Here is a 15,704-nt window from a genome sequence, read left to right on the forward strand (position 1 = left end):
CCCAGCAAATGGCAATGTGTTCATTTGGTTACCAAGCCAACACATTTGTCTCTACTCTGACATCATAATGCACTTCCCCAATTATACATAGAGGATCATGGTTCCAAAGGGTGAAAAAGCAACTCTTTCAAGGGTATAAATGCCTACGGGAAATAGAAGCTCCGTTGACGGTATTGAAGTTGTATTTTCAACATCAATAGTTATTATAATTCCATTTTCTTATTTTTTACCTTTGCCATAGAGAGATTATGTTCCTAGTCTATTTTTGAACCTTTATGCATGTGATATCTTTTAAAAATCAATCATAGTAGCTTTAAGTGGAATGATGACGACAAAGTATCTTTCTTGCATCATTTTTCCTTTTTCCTTTCTGAATCACCTCACGACATCTCCTCACTTATTGATAATTCTCATTATATGCATTGATTTCAGCACTCTGATATCTTTTGGGATCCTTTCATTAATATGCATACCTTGCCACTTTTATCACCCTGTACTTCGACGCCAGCACATTTTTCCTTCACTCATTCGGTCGAAGGTGACCTATCATTTCAAAGGGGGGCGAGGAGCAACCTCTAGTGTACTTATGTATGCATGTTATTCCATTATTCGATTGTGCAGGGAAAGACGACATTCCATGATTATGGAGTATGTGGTATAATAACAAGTCCTAAATAACAATATTTATGCCTGTAAATTATCATCCAAAATAACCATTATAACAACTTGTTGTTCCATCACTTGGCTCTATTTATTGCTGTGATATCTCTGTTACACTAATTGTCTGTAGAATCTAGGCAGTATGGGAGGAAGAAAAATGCGTAGGGAGCTACTAATACTGGCCATTTCTGATGCAGCAAGAGAAATTCTAGCCTGAGCTCGATGGATAACACACTTCACACAATTTAAGAAACCCAATGAAGCAATTTCCATTGAATTCCTACAAAATTTACAAAACGGACAATCCACGATAAGAGGCAGGAAAAAAACATTGTCAGATGCGGTGATAGATGAAGTGTCTAGATTTCTAGTAGAAGGACCTGTACGAGCTAATAAAAGATTGAAGTTGTAGGATGCTATTGCAGTCTTCAAGGACGAAGGACAAGAGCTAATCATCAAATGTAAAGGAGTTCGACTATCATCCCTTGGATAACCATGGGGAGAACTAGCCAGAGTCATCAAGAATTACATCACATGTGATAGGCGAAAAGAAATGGTAAGGCCGCATCAACTTAAACTCTTAGTAGTCATGAAATAAAAGTGTTCTGTGAATTTGATTGCATATTTGAATTTCCTATTGCATGACACCACTCAAAGGATAAAAAAGTCCCAACACATAGAAACCATCGTGAGCCACCACTATTTAACTAGGCTGATAGTGAGTTACAACCTCGCCGAGAAGCAATCAAGTTGGGAGGAATTAATATTTTCCATTGAAGGGGGCTTAGCTCTACCTATGCCTAACCCTGTTCCAAAAAGGAAGAGGACTACCATTACAAAAAACATTCCCCAAAAGTGCAAACATTCCTCTAGGCTGAGGACAAACTTAGGAGCGCCGAAAACTCCCAGGGCAGTATCAGCTAGCCCATAGAATTGTCTAGCCCAGGAAATGAATAACACTTGCAGATATAAGGCCAGGATAACCTTGAGTCGGACCATGAGGAAGAATCAGGAAATTCTCGAGGTGAGGAGAGAAATGAAGCAGAACTCTCCTCAACATAGAATACAATTCCCCTAGGAGATTTATTGCATGATATCGAATTGGCCCAAATCCTGGCCAATATGGATGATTTCATATAGCCCAAAAGCCCACTCAAGTTTAACATTGGAGCAACGCAATCTATAGAAAACTCTGGCCACGATAGAATTATATCAGAAAATGTAAGCTGTGAATCAGAAATAAGGGCAGAGGCCACTCAAGAAGAGGTGAACCAATCTGGTGATATGCCTCCAGGAGAATCCATCCAGACATACCTAAATATGAAGAATATAGGCCAAACAGAAGGAATAGAAATAAACCAGGAAGGTGACTACCAATCTGGGGACACGGTTCTTTTAGAAAAAAGCCAATAGGAGCAATTGGGCTTGTTATGAGCAAAGACGATTAAGAGAACAATTTCTCCTCCTAAAAAGCATAGAGACAAAATTAAAAAGCTTAGGAAGGAATAACAAAGGCTGTGGAAAACAGTAAAAAGGCTTAGACGAAAGATAAGAAAATTATCAGCGGGGAAGGTTCCAGACAAAACCTTGGAAACAATAAATGTGGCAGTTCAAACTGAATGATATGAAACAAAAGCTATAGAGACTCAAACTGATCCCACACTCACTCAACTCTTGTAGAAGCAGCTACCCAAACAGAGGCTATACCCTCTTATGACTTAGCTATTCAGACGAAGGTGGTACCCTCCTACAACATGGCTATCCAGATGGAGGCTTGGGCCCCCCATAATAAAGGAACACAGACAACGAGCATTCCTTCTCATAGTAGGAGTACACAAAAAACGATTCAAGCCAAAGATATCATGATGAGCAATGAGCCCAATATATTGACTTTTCAAGAAGATTTAGCATAGGCTTAGCTTTCTGTCGAACGGCTTGAGCTAGAAACTGTCTCTCAGCAAAAATAACAAGAACTACAAAGACAACTTTGGAACATGAATACATCATACACTGATTCCCTTGACAAATACTGAAAGGCAGAAGAGAAAATTGAGAAAATGAAGCTCAGATTAGAGAAGGTCATGAGTTAAATGGATATTATTTGCTTATTGTACACTGATGTCTTGGCATGGAGATCTCCTGCCAATAATTATGCCTTATTTTTGCTAGAAATATACTTACAGTTGAAAATCAAAGTTGTTAGGGCTGGAAAACCGATAGAATTAAAAACAATTGAAGATGTCATAAACTATTGCAAACAACATGGGGTAAAAGTTCAAAGATTACTTTGTGAATTTTACCTACATATTTTTGTATTAGAGGAAGAAGTAGAAAAGAACCCCAATCCTTTTGTGGGGGACATAGAAAATTTTAGGGGCGAATGTTCGCCCTTTAGTGAAATTAAGGGGTTTTAAATTTTTAGTGGGCGAATATTTTGTATCATAGTACAATTTTACAAATCACCTAAAATAGCCCATCTTATTTTAAGGGAGAGGGTGAAAAAGGTAAATTTATCCCTTGAAATTAGGAGTTACAATGTTCCATTCGCCCATTTTCAGGAATAGGTTTTATTTAAGTGAATCCTATGGGCAAAAGGCCCAAATACCATATTTATAAAAGAGGTATGGTAAATTAATAAAAATATAAATAAATGAGAAGTATGGTAAATAAATAAAACATTTTTTATATTTACTCCATAAGTCACCTTATATACATGCAAGGGTGTAACGAAATGAAAATATAAGTAAAGTGGAGGTATGGTAAATAAATAAAACGTCTTTTTATACTTACTCAAAAGGTATGGTAAATAAATAAAAATATAAATAAACTAGATGCATGATAAATAAATAAAACCTCTTTTTATATTTAGTCCATAACCCTCGTTCTATTTATGAAGGCTCAAGAAAGAGGTTTTATTTAAGCCAATCCTAAATACCATATTTGTAAAAGAGGTATGGTAAATTAATAAAAACATAAATAAACGAGAGGTATGGTAAACAAATAAAACATTTTTTTATATTTACTCCATAACTCACCTTATATTTATGAACACTCAACAAATGCGTTATATTTAGGTGAAACCTATGGGCAAAATAATATGGGACAAATACCATGGACTAGATTGTTATTAATACCATGCAAAAAAACATTATTAACCCTAATATTAGTATTAATAAAAATAAAAATGGCACATGGTATTGACCCATGGTATTCACCTCGAATGTAGCCTATTTAAATGGGGGAATTAAACCAGCATAGATCCATCTTTACTTTGGATCTACAAGAGGTATCAAATATTGTGATATGAAAACTAGCATAGAGTGAAAAAATATTTGATCCGATCAAGAGTAAAAATGGATGTTGTAATTTAATGTATGTTACACATTTTAGCTTGGTTAAAATAAAAAATAAAATAAAAATCAACTATTAATTTTATAAATTTTTAAGCTCCGGGTTTATGATAACCCATGGTAATACCATGGTATTCATGTGAGCATAGACTATTTAAAGGGGAAATTCTATCATCTTAGATCCATCTTAATTATAGGTCTACCAAATGCTCAGAGGGATAAATAGACTTCACCCCCCTAAGAGTGGTAGATGTGGAGGTAAGATGGATATAGGTTGGTTTTCATGATAATGAAGATATTAAATAGACTTAGGAAATTATATTGTAAAAACATCTTAAGGTGAATGGTTAAAGCATAGACATTGGACAAGTATATTTGTATACTTCTGTTTTAAACTGAAACAAATCCAGGGTTAAAAGGAATGGATTGATTGCACTAGTCATCCGTCTATAACTTTCCAACATATGCTGGAGTAAACAGATTGTAATTTGGGTAACTTTTCTAATTGCAAACATGAACATACTTGTGTATTGGCACAGTGGTTACGAGGTCCCTAGAAGTGATGAATTTGAACTTTTCTTGGTTTTATATATAGTATTAGGTTTTTTCTCATGCTTTATGTGAATGGCACGGATGAATTTTATCCTACACCCACTAGGTTATCGATATGTAATTTCAGTAATTTTGATTTCAAAAGATATTTTAAAGAAATGCAATGATTTCATTTGTGTATTCAATAAACACAAGATTTTATAATTGAGTAAAATATTCACCATGCCTGGTGAGAGATTCGCCAAAAAATTATATATACATATCATATTATTGATAAAATCGCCTTCCATTTTTCCTATATACCATGGAGATTCGCCCATTTATTATACATGTAAATTTAGGGGGGGTTCTTAAAATTTTCCCTGGTGGGGGATGTGCAATTCCAAGCTTTTATTTCATTTGCTGTCAATCAACTGAAATGGTTCAAGGCTTATAACGCGTTCCAGAGGCAAAAGCATGGACTAGACCTTTGGGTGAGAGGTGAACCCAAACACCCGTTGCAAATGCTGGCCAATCACAAGAGTCTGATGAAAAGGGAAGAAGTAATCAAAATGTTTGGACCTATTCAGAAAGAGATTATACAGAAGGGAATATAATACTTCCTCTCCATTTAGGAAAGCTCCTTGGCTGCAGCCAAGCTCAGGTGGATAGTCTCCACTAGTAATGAACAGAATGGAGAGCCATTTAATTATAAAAATTTTAAATTAGCTGTAGGATGTTTTGTCACTTATAGCAATATCATTCTAAGAGAAGGTCCTTATTAGCTAGGTTGTCGGTTTCACAGACCTATCGTTTGGTATCCTAGTGAAGGTTATCAGGCTATATATGAATTGCCTGAGGGACATACAGGGACCATATTTGAGCTCTTGGCCAAGAATCATGGTTTTAGACCAGTTTACGATGCTCCTTCTCCAACTTATTCTTTAACTGCTCTGCATACGAACTACTTGCTTTTCATAAGGCCATGAAATAGGGTAAGCAGGGGGATATGTTGAGTCATGGAAAAGGTATGCATTTACTACTAATATCATCATCCTTTTCCTTTATTGTTATCTTTTCTATATCTTAAAGCATTAATCTATTAAGGAATTGCGGTAAGAAATGAAGGAATTATCTACAGATATGACTTAGCTAATTATTACCCTTCTTTATGCAGGAAAGCAACAAAAGGGACAAACACTATTGTTGAGTGATGAAAGATGTCCTTTAACCCCTATTTATCCTACATTAATTTTCAATCCAAGAACGATTTTTTATCTCAAGAGTGTACTCAATCTAAGGTGGTCACTTGCTCAAGAGTAATGTTTTCAGTATAGTGCTTGAAAAAGTAAACGAATGCTGGAAACAAAATCTAATTGTAATGGTAAGAAACTTAAATGCCCTGTAACTAAATTGTGTATTCAACAACCATCAGTCATGGATTCAGTAATGATAACTCCTTCCCCTGTAAACTGATGTAAATGAAAATCAATCACAAACACAACCTCCAATCTGAGAACTTAGAAAGCAGTAGTCAATGTTCGTTAAAGTTGTAGATATTTCTATCCACACTAAAGAAAATACTGGAATTAACAATTCGATTAGTAGAAAAGGAACAACAACTAAATCTATTGAAAATGTCAAACAACAAAGCTTAATCTACAGAAATGAATTGAGCAGCAACCTTAACCGAAATGAATTGTACAACAATCTTTAACTAATAAAGGAACAAAAAACCTAATTAAGTGTAAACACACAGTGACTTTAGTGTAATTGAATCAGTAATCTTATTCTAGCATAATGGACATCAACCACAGGTATAAACGAATGACAATTGCAGCTATAATTGAAGGGTAGTTAAATGAACAACAATCACAATTGTAAATGAATCGTAGTTAAATGAACAAAAATCACAATTGTAAATGAACTCTAGTTAAATTAACAACAATCGTAACTGTAAATGGTTAGCAGAATCCAAATTAGACAACGCAATGTTGTTTCAGAATGAACATCATGACATTTTAAGTAGTGAATAATAATCTTGCTATCTAATTACGATTTCGATATAATAGAGCAATTCAGTGAAATGTTCAAAAACAAAAGATTACTGAATAAAACGAATTAAGGAAATGCAAAAGAAGTCAAACCACACATGACTGTAATTGTAAAATATTGATACAAGAAGCAAGTGGATCCACTAGGGCTGGGCCCTTAGCCACCAGGGAAGCACTGCTGCATTTACTCTCGGATCAGACAATGGAGCAACAACTGAGTTATATATTAATCATATATGGCAGTGTTACAGTGTTATCGGGAAAAGTGTCTATTCAGAACGACCCTATCCCACTGAGTTGTGATAGTAACTTCAGAAACAAACAGGGAAAACTACTCTTGTATTCTCCTTTATGAACTATAAACGAAGAGGAATAGGATGAACCAACCTGTGTCTTGCGCTAGTTCTTTGATCCAATCTCTCACCTCTTTGACAACTTACAGCTACCGGCTCCCTTGCTTGCCCAGCGTCACCAAGTTCCTGCAAGATCACAGAAGGAGGAAACTACACAAAGACATGGATTTATGTTCATAAAAAGCTTAGGATCATATTTAAGCTAAACATACAAATATAACAAACATCAATGATATACAAGCATGTAGGAGAAACTCAAATAGTTTTATTGATAAAGCAAGAAGATCCAGGAGGAGTTACAACCGATGATTCCTGATCTAGCATCAACCTCCCAGCATAGAATCCCCTCTTCACCTCCAACAAAGCATAAATCACCCAATACTCTGATATCTATCTAGAAACCAATAGCAATTCTCTGCAATGTACAAAATTCCAGCCTTTGGATCTCTTGGTGAGGGATCCATATATAGATGTATGCAAAGAGGATGAGTCAGCTCATGAATTGATTAGTGGCCTCTCTCTGTCAGTTCTTGCTTCCACTTGGAGACTGAGAGCCTCTTACTCATCATTGGTCGAATTCAGTGAGGCAAGTGTCATTGGAGAAGATTTTGGAAGCTTCCATTGTCTCTCCACCTCGTGGAATGACTCTGCCACTTGCCATTTCCTGCTCAACGCACCCTGGTAGTGCATTCAAGTGCGTTGCAACACACCTAGCTAGTGTATTTGGGTGCTTTGCAATGCAGCTAGCTAGTGGAGCAGCTGAAATGATCCTGATTTGACTAGTTTTTGAGCAGTTTCTGGTGGAGAACTTCTGGGAGAAGCTCCAATTTGTTGACCTTGTTTCTTTAGGAGCTGGAACAACACTTTTAGGGACTTAGGATCCCTTGGTTTATGGACATTTCATGCTTATAGTTGTAAGGAACAAAAATGTCTATAACAGTTGCCCCCTAAAGTATGAGGCCATTTATCGGGTGAAAAGCTTTATTAGGAGGATCCGAAGTTCTTTCAATGCTGGGAGGAGACCTGTAATAAGATACAATACAATACATCATCTTCATACTGTTTTCATGATCTAGCTGAGGCGGGCATTCCCATGCTCAACTTTATAAATTCATTTTCATGTACATAGGACAGACAATCGTCTGATGGTAGACTGATGATTCTGATGAAGTCATCATCCTTTTGGTAGGATGATTATCTGTGCTGTAATGCTATACATTTCAATGTCTTTATTTTTCCTGAATATATATCACAGCCCGGATGGATGAAACTAGATCCGGGGTCTTCAATCTCGTCCGATATTCACTTGAAGTACAAGTCGATCCATGTGAGAAATGTTTTGAAGTCGAACATGGAAAGACATCGCTTGATTACCAGTCAATGATGTAAACTGTTAACAAGCGCGAGAGGAATCACCGATAATGATAATGACCCTCAAGGTACTGCAGTACAATTCACGTGGTGTGAATAAAGGACTTGGCGTCGAACACCACGTAAAATCTTTCAGTCGAAGGTCATTGATGTATACCTATTGCCGGAAGTGAGAAACTTGCCATTGAGGCATGCAAGCTTCAAAGTACTGAAGGGGGTGTTCCTAGATCAACTTCTTGGATAATGACCTGATGTCGACAAGAAGCGATCCGTCAAAGGAGGGCCTTAATGAATCCCACATCAATGACACGGAACAGAGAAAATGATTTTGATGGAGGTGAAAACGATCTGGTGATATATGGTTCAGGGTGGCGGTCATGAAAGAATGAAGTATAATGTATGGTAGTGGATGGGACACGGGTGACTCCTCTGGATGACTTCTCTTGAACATGTCGGTGACACTTATGTGATGGGTTGGTAGCATTTACCCCAAATGTGGATGGTATGGCGTGACCATGGTGATGTGACCGGTGAATGAAACAACCCAACCCGACTCAGGCACGGAGTGGAAGTGTCATGTTCAAGAGCGACTTTCTACCAATAAAGTTTCTTTGAGTTTTCTTCCCAATTTTTCCCCAGTCATTGCTGACCAGTACCTCTTTATTTTTTTCAAGCTTGAGGAGGATAACATATGCTTGTTCTATAATTTTCCCTTCTGGGAAAACCGATCGCTATGTTTTAACGAGCCTAGCGATAGTGAAACTCGTTCTCGCCTAAATACAAGTTTGTCGCTATTAATTTTTTTTAACGAGTCTAACGACAAAGATAACTCGGTCCTTTTCATTTTTAGAGAGTATGAAAAGGTACGTAAAGGTAACTCCAAAATTCCTTTTTCGTCATCTAATCCCTTAAGTCTGAAAAAGTATAAAACAATACAGAAGGGATGACTTTTCGATTAGCTTTAATGAGCCGAACAAAACAAGCGCTCGATCTTTTTGTGCAATAATCCCTCAGGTCCAAAAATATTAAAATCTAGAAGAGGGATAGCACTTCCCGTCGCTTTAATGAGCTGGAAGGCCAAAACTCGGCAATCTTTTCATATTTTACGAGTCAGTTGAAAAGAGCTTAAATAAGACTCGTCTTTTGAGGAACGAGTGATAAAATGGGTAGCAGCTGATTCCAGGTAAGGTTTGGAATTTTCCAATCACGGCAGTGTCACAAGGATGGCTAGTGAAATCACTCTTTGCAGCTGTTCCTCAAAATGGGTAAACAATCAAATGGAGGTGAATGATCGGCCAATGGAAAAGTGGAGGTGACGGTGCAAACACGACCAAGGCTTTAATGGCTGAAAATGCTTCATTCACGGTGGTTATTTACCAGGGGATAGTTCATTTTTTAACGAGCTTAAATGCTGGTGGAAACATTTGCTCGGTCCGGGTTTATTTTTTAATGAGCTTGAACTATGCGCTAAAACTGCTCGATTAATCCAGTCATATGATAAGAATGTCTCATATAAAAACGAAAACTTTTAGATTTTTTCCCCACATCCTTTCTTTATGCAAGTTAGGAAACGACTAATCTAAAAAAAAGATAAATAATCGCTCTTTCGCTTGCATGCCAAAAGGTTTGCATGCCCCCAGGTATAAAATATGGTTTCAAGGTTACCCCTCAATTTGCAGACAAAACATTTGTTCTATCGGGAGAGGCCTGCCTCTTACAGGTCACCCAAAGATTGTTTTATTTACGGCGTAAACAAAACATTTCTTCGGGGATGTCTACCAAGATAAACAAAGGTGAGTGGCGCTATCAACCAACTCACATAACTTTGACAAAAGAATCTTATTCTAGAATAACCCCTCTTCCAATCACGGACGGGGTACAAACTAGTCATATTCTCCTGTGGAAACCTACTCTATACCCGAAGTTTTCCTGCCGAAGCAGACCAGGATGCATGCCCCCTGGGTTTCAGTCATATCCCTCCGAATTACTCACGCTCATCGGGAGGACGGACTGGGGATTGAGAAATTTCTTGCGTGAAGAGACCATTTAGGGACGGTATATGACTATTTGCTATGCGTGATCTGGGAAATGAAAGCTGGTCCACGAGCTTGACCACTCTTCCTTCGTGCGGAAAACACATTACTCTAAAGAGTGAGGAGACGATGGCTCCCATGCAATAACTATAGTCTCGTCTAAGGAGTAGGTTATAATCCAAGGGTCCTTGAACTACCATGATGTTCATGTGAACTATCTTCCTTCTCAATGTTATGGGCACATCGGGAAGGATCCCTAAAGGTCGACTGGTTCCTTTATCAAAGCTCGTCAGATTTCTCATCTCAGGCGACAGCGATGGCGAACCAAGCGCTTTCCAAGCAATAGAGGAAAGGATACTCACAGAAGCCCCCTCATCTATGATGGTACCAGCCCTGACCATTCTATATATTTGAACGATAATTCGGAATGGTATGCTTGCTGGTAGTCGGGGTCTGCCTAGTTGATTCCAGTCGAAGGAGACAACTAGGTTGCTTGGAGGTGGGACCGAGTAGACGGCCGGGTATGGATCTGACGAACTTCCTTCCTGCGGTGAAGGAATGGGTAGATTGCCCCTGTGTTCATCGGAGTCTGTGTTGATGAAGAGAATTTGGATGGTGTCATCCTTGTTCTCTTCAGTGACTGTATCATCCGAAGGTAAAACCTCTGAAGGCAAGACTGGGTCAACTGCCGCCTCGACCTTTTGACTTTCGTCTGGTATGGATTCAGTTGGTTTATCTTCAATTATAGATGCTTCAGCCGACCACTTGAGCGGGCCAACTGGGTTCTCAACTAGTGACGGACTCGGCAAGAGTTTTTTATATCCAGGAGGAAGTCGTAACGGTGAAACCGGATGATCATCCAACACTCTTTTAGCCTCGTCTAAGAAGGGAAAATGGTGGAGGGCATGGTCGCCTCCACACAGTTTACAAGGAAATCTAGCTTTCCCTTTTTGTCCTGGGGCTTCACTTTCACTAGTTGACGGTGTGCTTTCAACATGATCTCCAGAGGTTGATGACACCAGATTGTGCAAATGAGGAGACCAGTCCCTTAGTATCCGGGGGATGTAAGGACAATCTCTGTGAAAGTGGTCTCCTTTGCAAATGACGCATGGCGATTTAGGCCTGGTCAGTGTTGTGTGTGGATTTTCGTTAGACGATACTCGTTTTCCCACATTCGCCTTTGGCTCCTTCTTCTTTTTCTCTTTCTTCTTCTTAGGAACTTGGCTTTTATCTTTACCAGTTCCATCAAGTGAAGAGGAAGGAGGAGAGGAAGAATTAGAGGAAGTAGAAGGCTGGTGGGTAACTCTGGACTCATCTAATTGTTGATTCGATTGTTCAGGAATAGTGGTGTTCTGAACGACATTGGTTGAGAAGAGCCATACTGGCAAGCCAATTGTCAGTCCTGGAAGTGACAATGTGGCCATATGGGGCGCACCAACATCTCCCCAAGAGGAGAAGGGACTAGGATTTCCACCAAGGGGAATTCCTTGGTTGGTAGGCTCCATTTTCGCAACCCAAAGATCAACGTAGGAAAAGGGTATGAATGTTTCGTTTAAAATAAATTTTAACACGCTTTGACACAACTTGTTTTTTCAGTTTTAAAGAGTCGAGAAAAAACAAAAGATGACTCTAGTCTCCTTCGATTTTTAATGAGCCTGAAGTGACAAGTGCTCAGATGGACCTTTTCCGTTGAGTCTGAAAAGGAACGAAAGGGACTGCTCTGGAGGTCTAGGTAGAGGGAGTACCAAACCAATCGCAAAACTGCAGAATACTTTTTACGGTACGGCAGTCAATCTTCCCGAATGCTGTGTTCGGTGCATTGCGATCAGTAGGGCGGCCGACACGGCTTCCTATGGATAAAGGTTTTATGCCTATAGGGGTCTCCCAATATATACTCGACGGTACGTGGGAGCACAAGTCCGTACTGGCACTTATCGTCTCAAAGTGGAGGAATCACCCAACCATCAGTGAGGACAATAGTTACCAGGCTTTACGACGCCGAAATACGTCTCTAACCTAGACCTCTAAATGTTGTGCATTAAGTTACAAAGCGTTGTTAAGTTCACTGAATTTATTTTAGGTTGATCTTTCTTATGAAGTTTTCCTTTTGGGTTCACCACGAGATGTAGATGTAATTCCTAAAATGCAATATAAATATGATAAGCAAGCTTTTATCTCTTTTCAGTAATGAAAATCCTAGCTACAAGGGGAAAATAAAGACACAATCTTTTCTCAAAGAGCAAAGAGCACACTGTAAATGCACTTTTCCTAAATCAAGCCAAATAGACTCTCAATATGCAAATGCACATGTGCATGTATTTGTTTTTCACTTTCTTAATATTGATGCCTAAAAAGAAAGTTGTTGTACAAATTTGAATTCGCTTTCAAGTGAAAAACACAAACAAGCTTCTTTTCGAAATCAAAAGGTAGAGATGATTACGACACTTTATGATTTTGAAGTAAACACTTGTTTCGACACTAGAAATTCGAAAATTCAAGCCAAAGGAAAAAGTAAAAGAATAATAAACTGTCAACAGCAAATAAACTTTCTCCTAAGATCAAAATCGACACTTACGACAGATCTAAATCCAAGGACGACAGTGTGACTAGTCTACTTTTGCAATGGGAAACTGTAAATGACGTAACAAATACACAAAAACAAATACATTTTCTTTTATACAACTGAGGCGGAATTAAGGCAAAGAAAAGGGGCTTTTAAATAGACATACACACTGATCACAGGATGCAAAAATCAGAGGCAAAACTGGAAAAAATGAGCAAAGAACCTCAGCTGCACAGGGCTAAGCTGATCAACGCACCTGCTACACAGAGAAACTGGATTGCAATATAGGTAGCCCTCTCGGGAACTGCGTTGAAATGCAGAGTCTCTTCACAGAACCTGCGCTGGGGCAGAAACGAGAATTCTCTCCGGGTTCTGGGTCACGGTTTGCAGTTTAATCTATGGTTTTTGGCCGGGTAAAAGCAATCAGTAATGCACAATCAGAGGGTTGATTTAAAAGAGGTTTAAGAGCTATCACAAAGGGTAATCAGATCATTTGTAAATCAGTTGTTCATATCATAAACAGATCCAGTGAATGGATTGAAGTAGCAGATGTCTACTTTGCATTTGTAAAGGGCAAATGCAGTTCGATTCGCTACTTCTAAGTTTATGAGACGAACAACAAGAGAAATACAAACAAACTAACTAGACACGATCCCCAGCGGAGTCACCATTTTGTTATCGGGAAAAGTGTCTATTTAGAACGACCCTATCCCACTGAGTTGTGATAGTAACTTCAGAAACAAATAGGGAAAACTACTCTTGTATTCTCCTTTATGAACTATAAACGAAGAGGAATAGGATGAACCAACCTGTGTCTTGCGCTAGTCCTTTGATCCAATCTCTCTCCTCTTTGACAACTTCCAGCTACCTGCTCCCTTGCTTGCCCAGCGTCACCAAGTTCCTGCAAGATCACAGAAGGAGGAAACTACACAAAGACATGGATTTATGTTCATAAAAAGCTTAGGATCAGATTTAAGCTAAACATACAAATATAACAAACATCAATGATATACAAGCATGTAGGAGAAACTCAAATAGTTTTATTGATAAAGCAAGAAGATCCAGGAGGAGTTACAACCGATGATTCCTGATCCAGCATCAACCTCCCAGCATAGAATCCCCTCTTCACCTCCAACAAAGCATAAATCACCCAATACTATGATATCTATCTAGAAACCAACAACAATTCTCTGCAATGTACAAAATTCCAGCCTTTGAATCTCTTGGTGAGGGATCCATATATAGATGTATGCAAAGAGGATGAGTCAGCTCATGAATTGATTAGTGGCCTCTCTCTGTCAGTTCTTGCTTCCACTTGGAGACTGAGAGCCTCTTACTCATCACTGGTCGAATTCAGTGAGGCAATTGTCATTGGAGAAGATTTTGGAAGCTTCCATTGTCTCTCCACCTCGTGGAATGACTCTGCCACTTGTGGGTTGAAACACACCTAGCTAGTGTATTTGGGTGCTTTGCAACACAACTAGCTAGTGGAGCAGCTGAAATGATCCTGATTTGACTAGTTTTTGACCAGTTTCTGGTGGAGAACTTCTGGGAGAAGCTGCAATTTGTTGACCTTGTTTCTTTAGGAGCTGGAACAACACTTTTAGGGACTTAGGATCCCTTGGTTTATGGACATTTCATGCTTATAGCTGTAAGGCACAAAAATGTCTATAATATACAGCTATCACTCTTCAAAGAGAGTCGATGATAAAAGTTGAGGTTACAACAGTAAGTTCTACAAATTGATAATAATATCTACCTACTGAGCTACAAACGTTGTCCCTTTTTATAACAGCTAGGTGAATGTATCAAGAGTACAGATAAGTCTTGAAGCAGTGATCCCTCGAGATCAAGGGATCCCGAGGGATTCGCTATATCTTTGATCTCTAGTTTATCGTATTATCTTCTTGCACTGATGCCATGTTTTCTCTTCATTTTCCTAGATCATGCACTCTGATCTTGATCTCCTTGTCTAGATATGGCTAGATGTCAAAGGAACAACAGTTGCTTTTACTTTGTCTTTTCCTCTTGAATAGTGATTTTCTATTTTCTTCACTTTCTGTATAGGAAAAGAAAATAATTATTTATTTTGTATCAATAAAAAATCTCCTTAATTCTATCATAATTGTTTAACATATTAGCATCTTAGAATGTAAAGGAGTTATAATTCAAAGGAAAAGATAAAGAAATAAATGGTAAATACATACCTTTTCCATTGCCCAACACACCACCCTGCTTACCCTTTTTCATGCCCTCATGAAAACCATGTAATTTACATGCAAGGTAGTTATGGAATAGGTCAGAGAGGGATTTTCATGAAGTGGTTGAAAACCATGATGTGTAGCTAAAACTTCAAAAATATGCTCTGTCTGGCCTTTAGGCAATTCATATAGGGCCTTATACCATGCTATAGGATACCAAATAATTGGACTTCGAAACCTACAACCTAACCAATATGGGCCTTTTCTCAAGATGAGGTTACTATAGGTAACCAGCTGACTAGCAGCTAACTTAAAATTTTTGTAATTGAATGGCTTTCTATCCTGAACATTCTGATTGGAAGTCTTCCATCGGTGTTTAGCTACTGCTATGGCAAGGTCTTTGATGGTTAGGAAGTATTCTACCCCTTGCTGGACAACTACTTTGGGAATAGGTCCCGATGTCTGGGTCACACCCTTCTTTCTCATTAAGCTTCTATGCTTATCCCACAGTTGTAATGGGTTTTTCGGTTCACCCCTTACCCAAAGGTCTAACTCCTTTTCTTGTCTTTGAAATGTGTTATAGGCCTT

This window comes from Pinus tabuliformis, chromosome 9 (genome assembly GCF_031772625.1).
Source record: "Pinus tabuliformis cultivar Carrire ecotype Pingquan chromosome 9, CPIR1, whole genome shotgun sequence".
NCBI lineage: Eukaryota > Viridiplantae > Streptophyta > Pinopsida > Pinales > Pinaceae > Pinus > Pinus tabuliformis.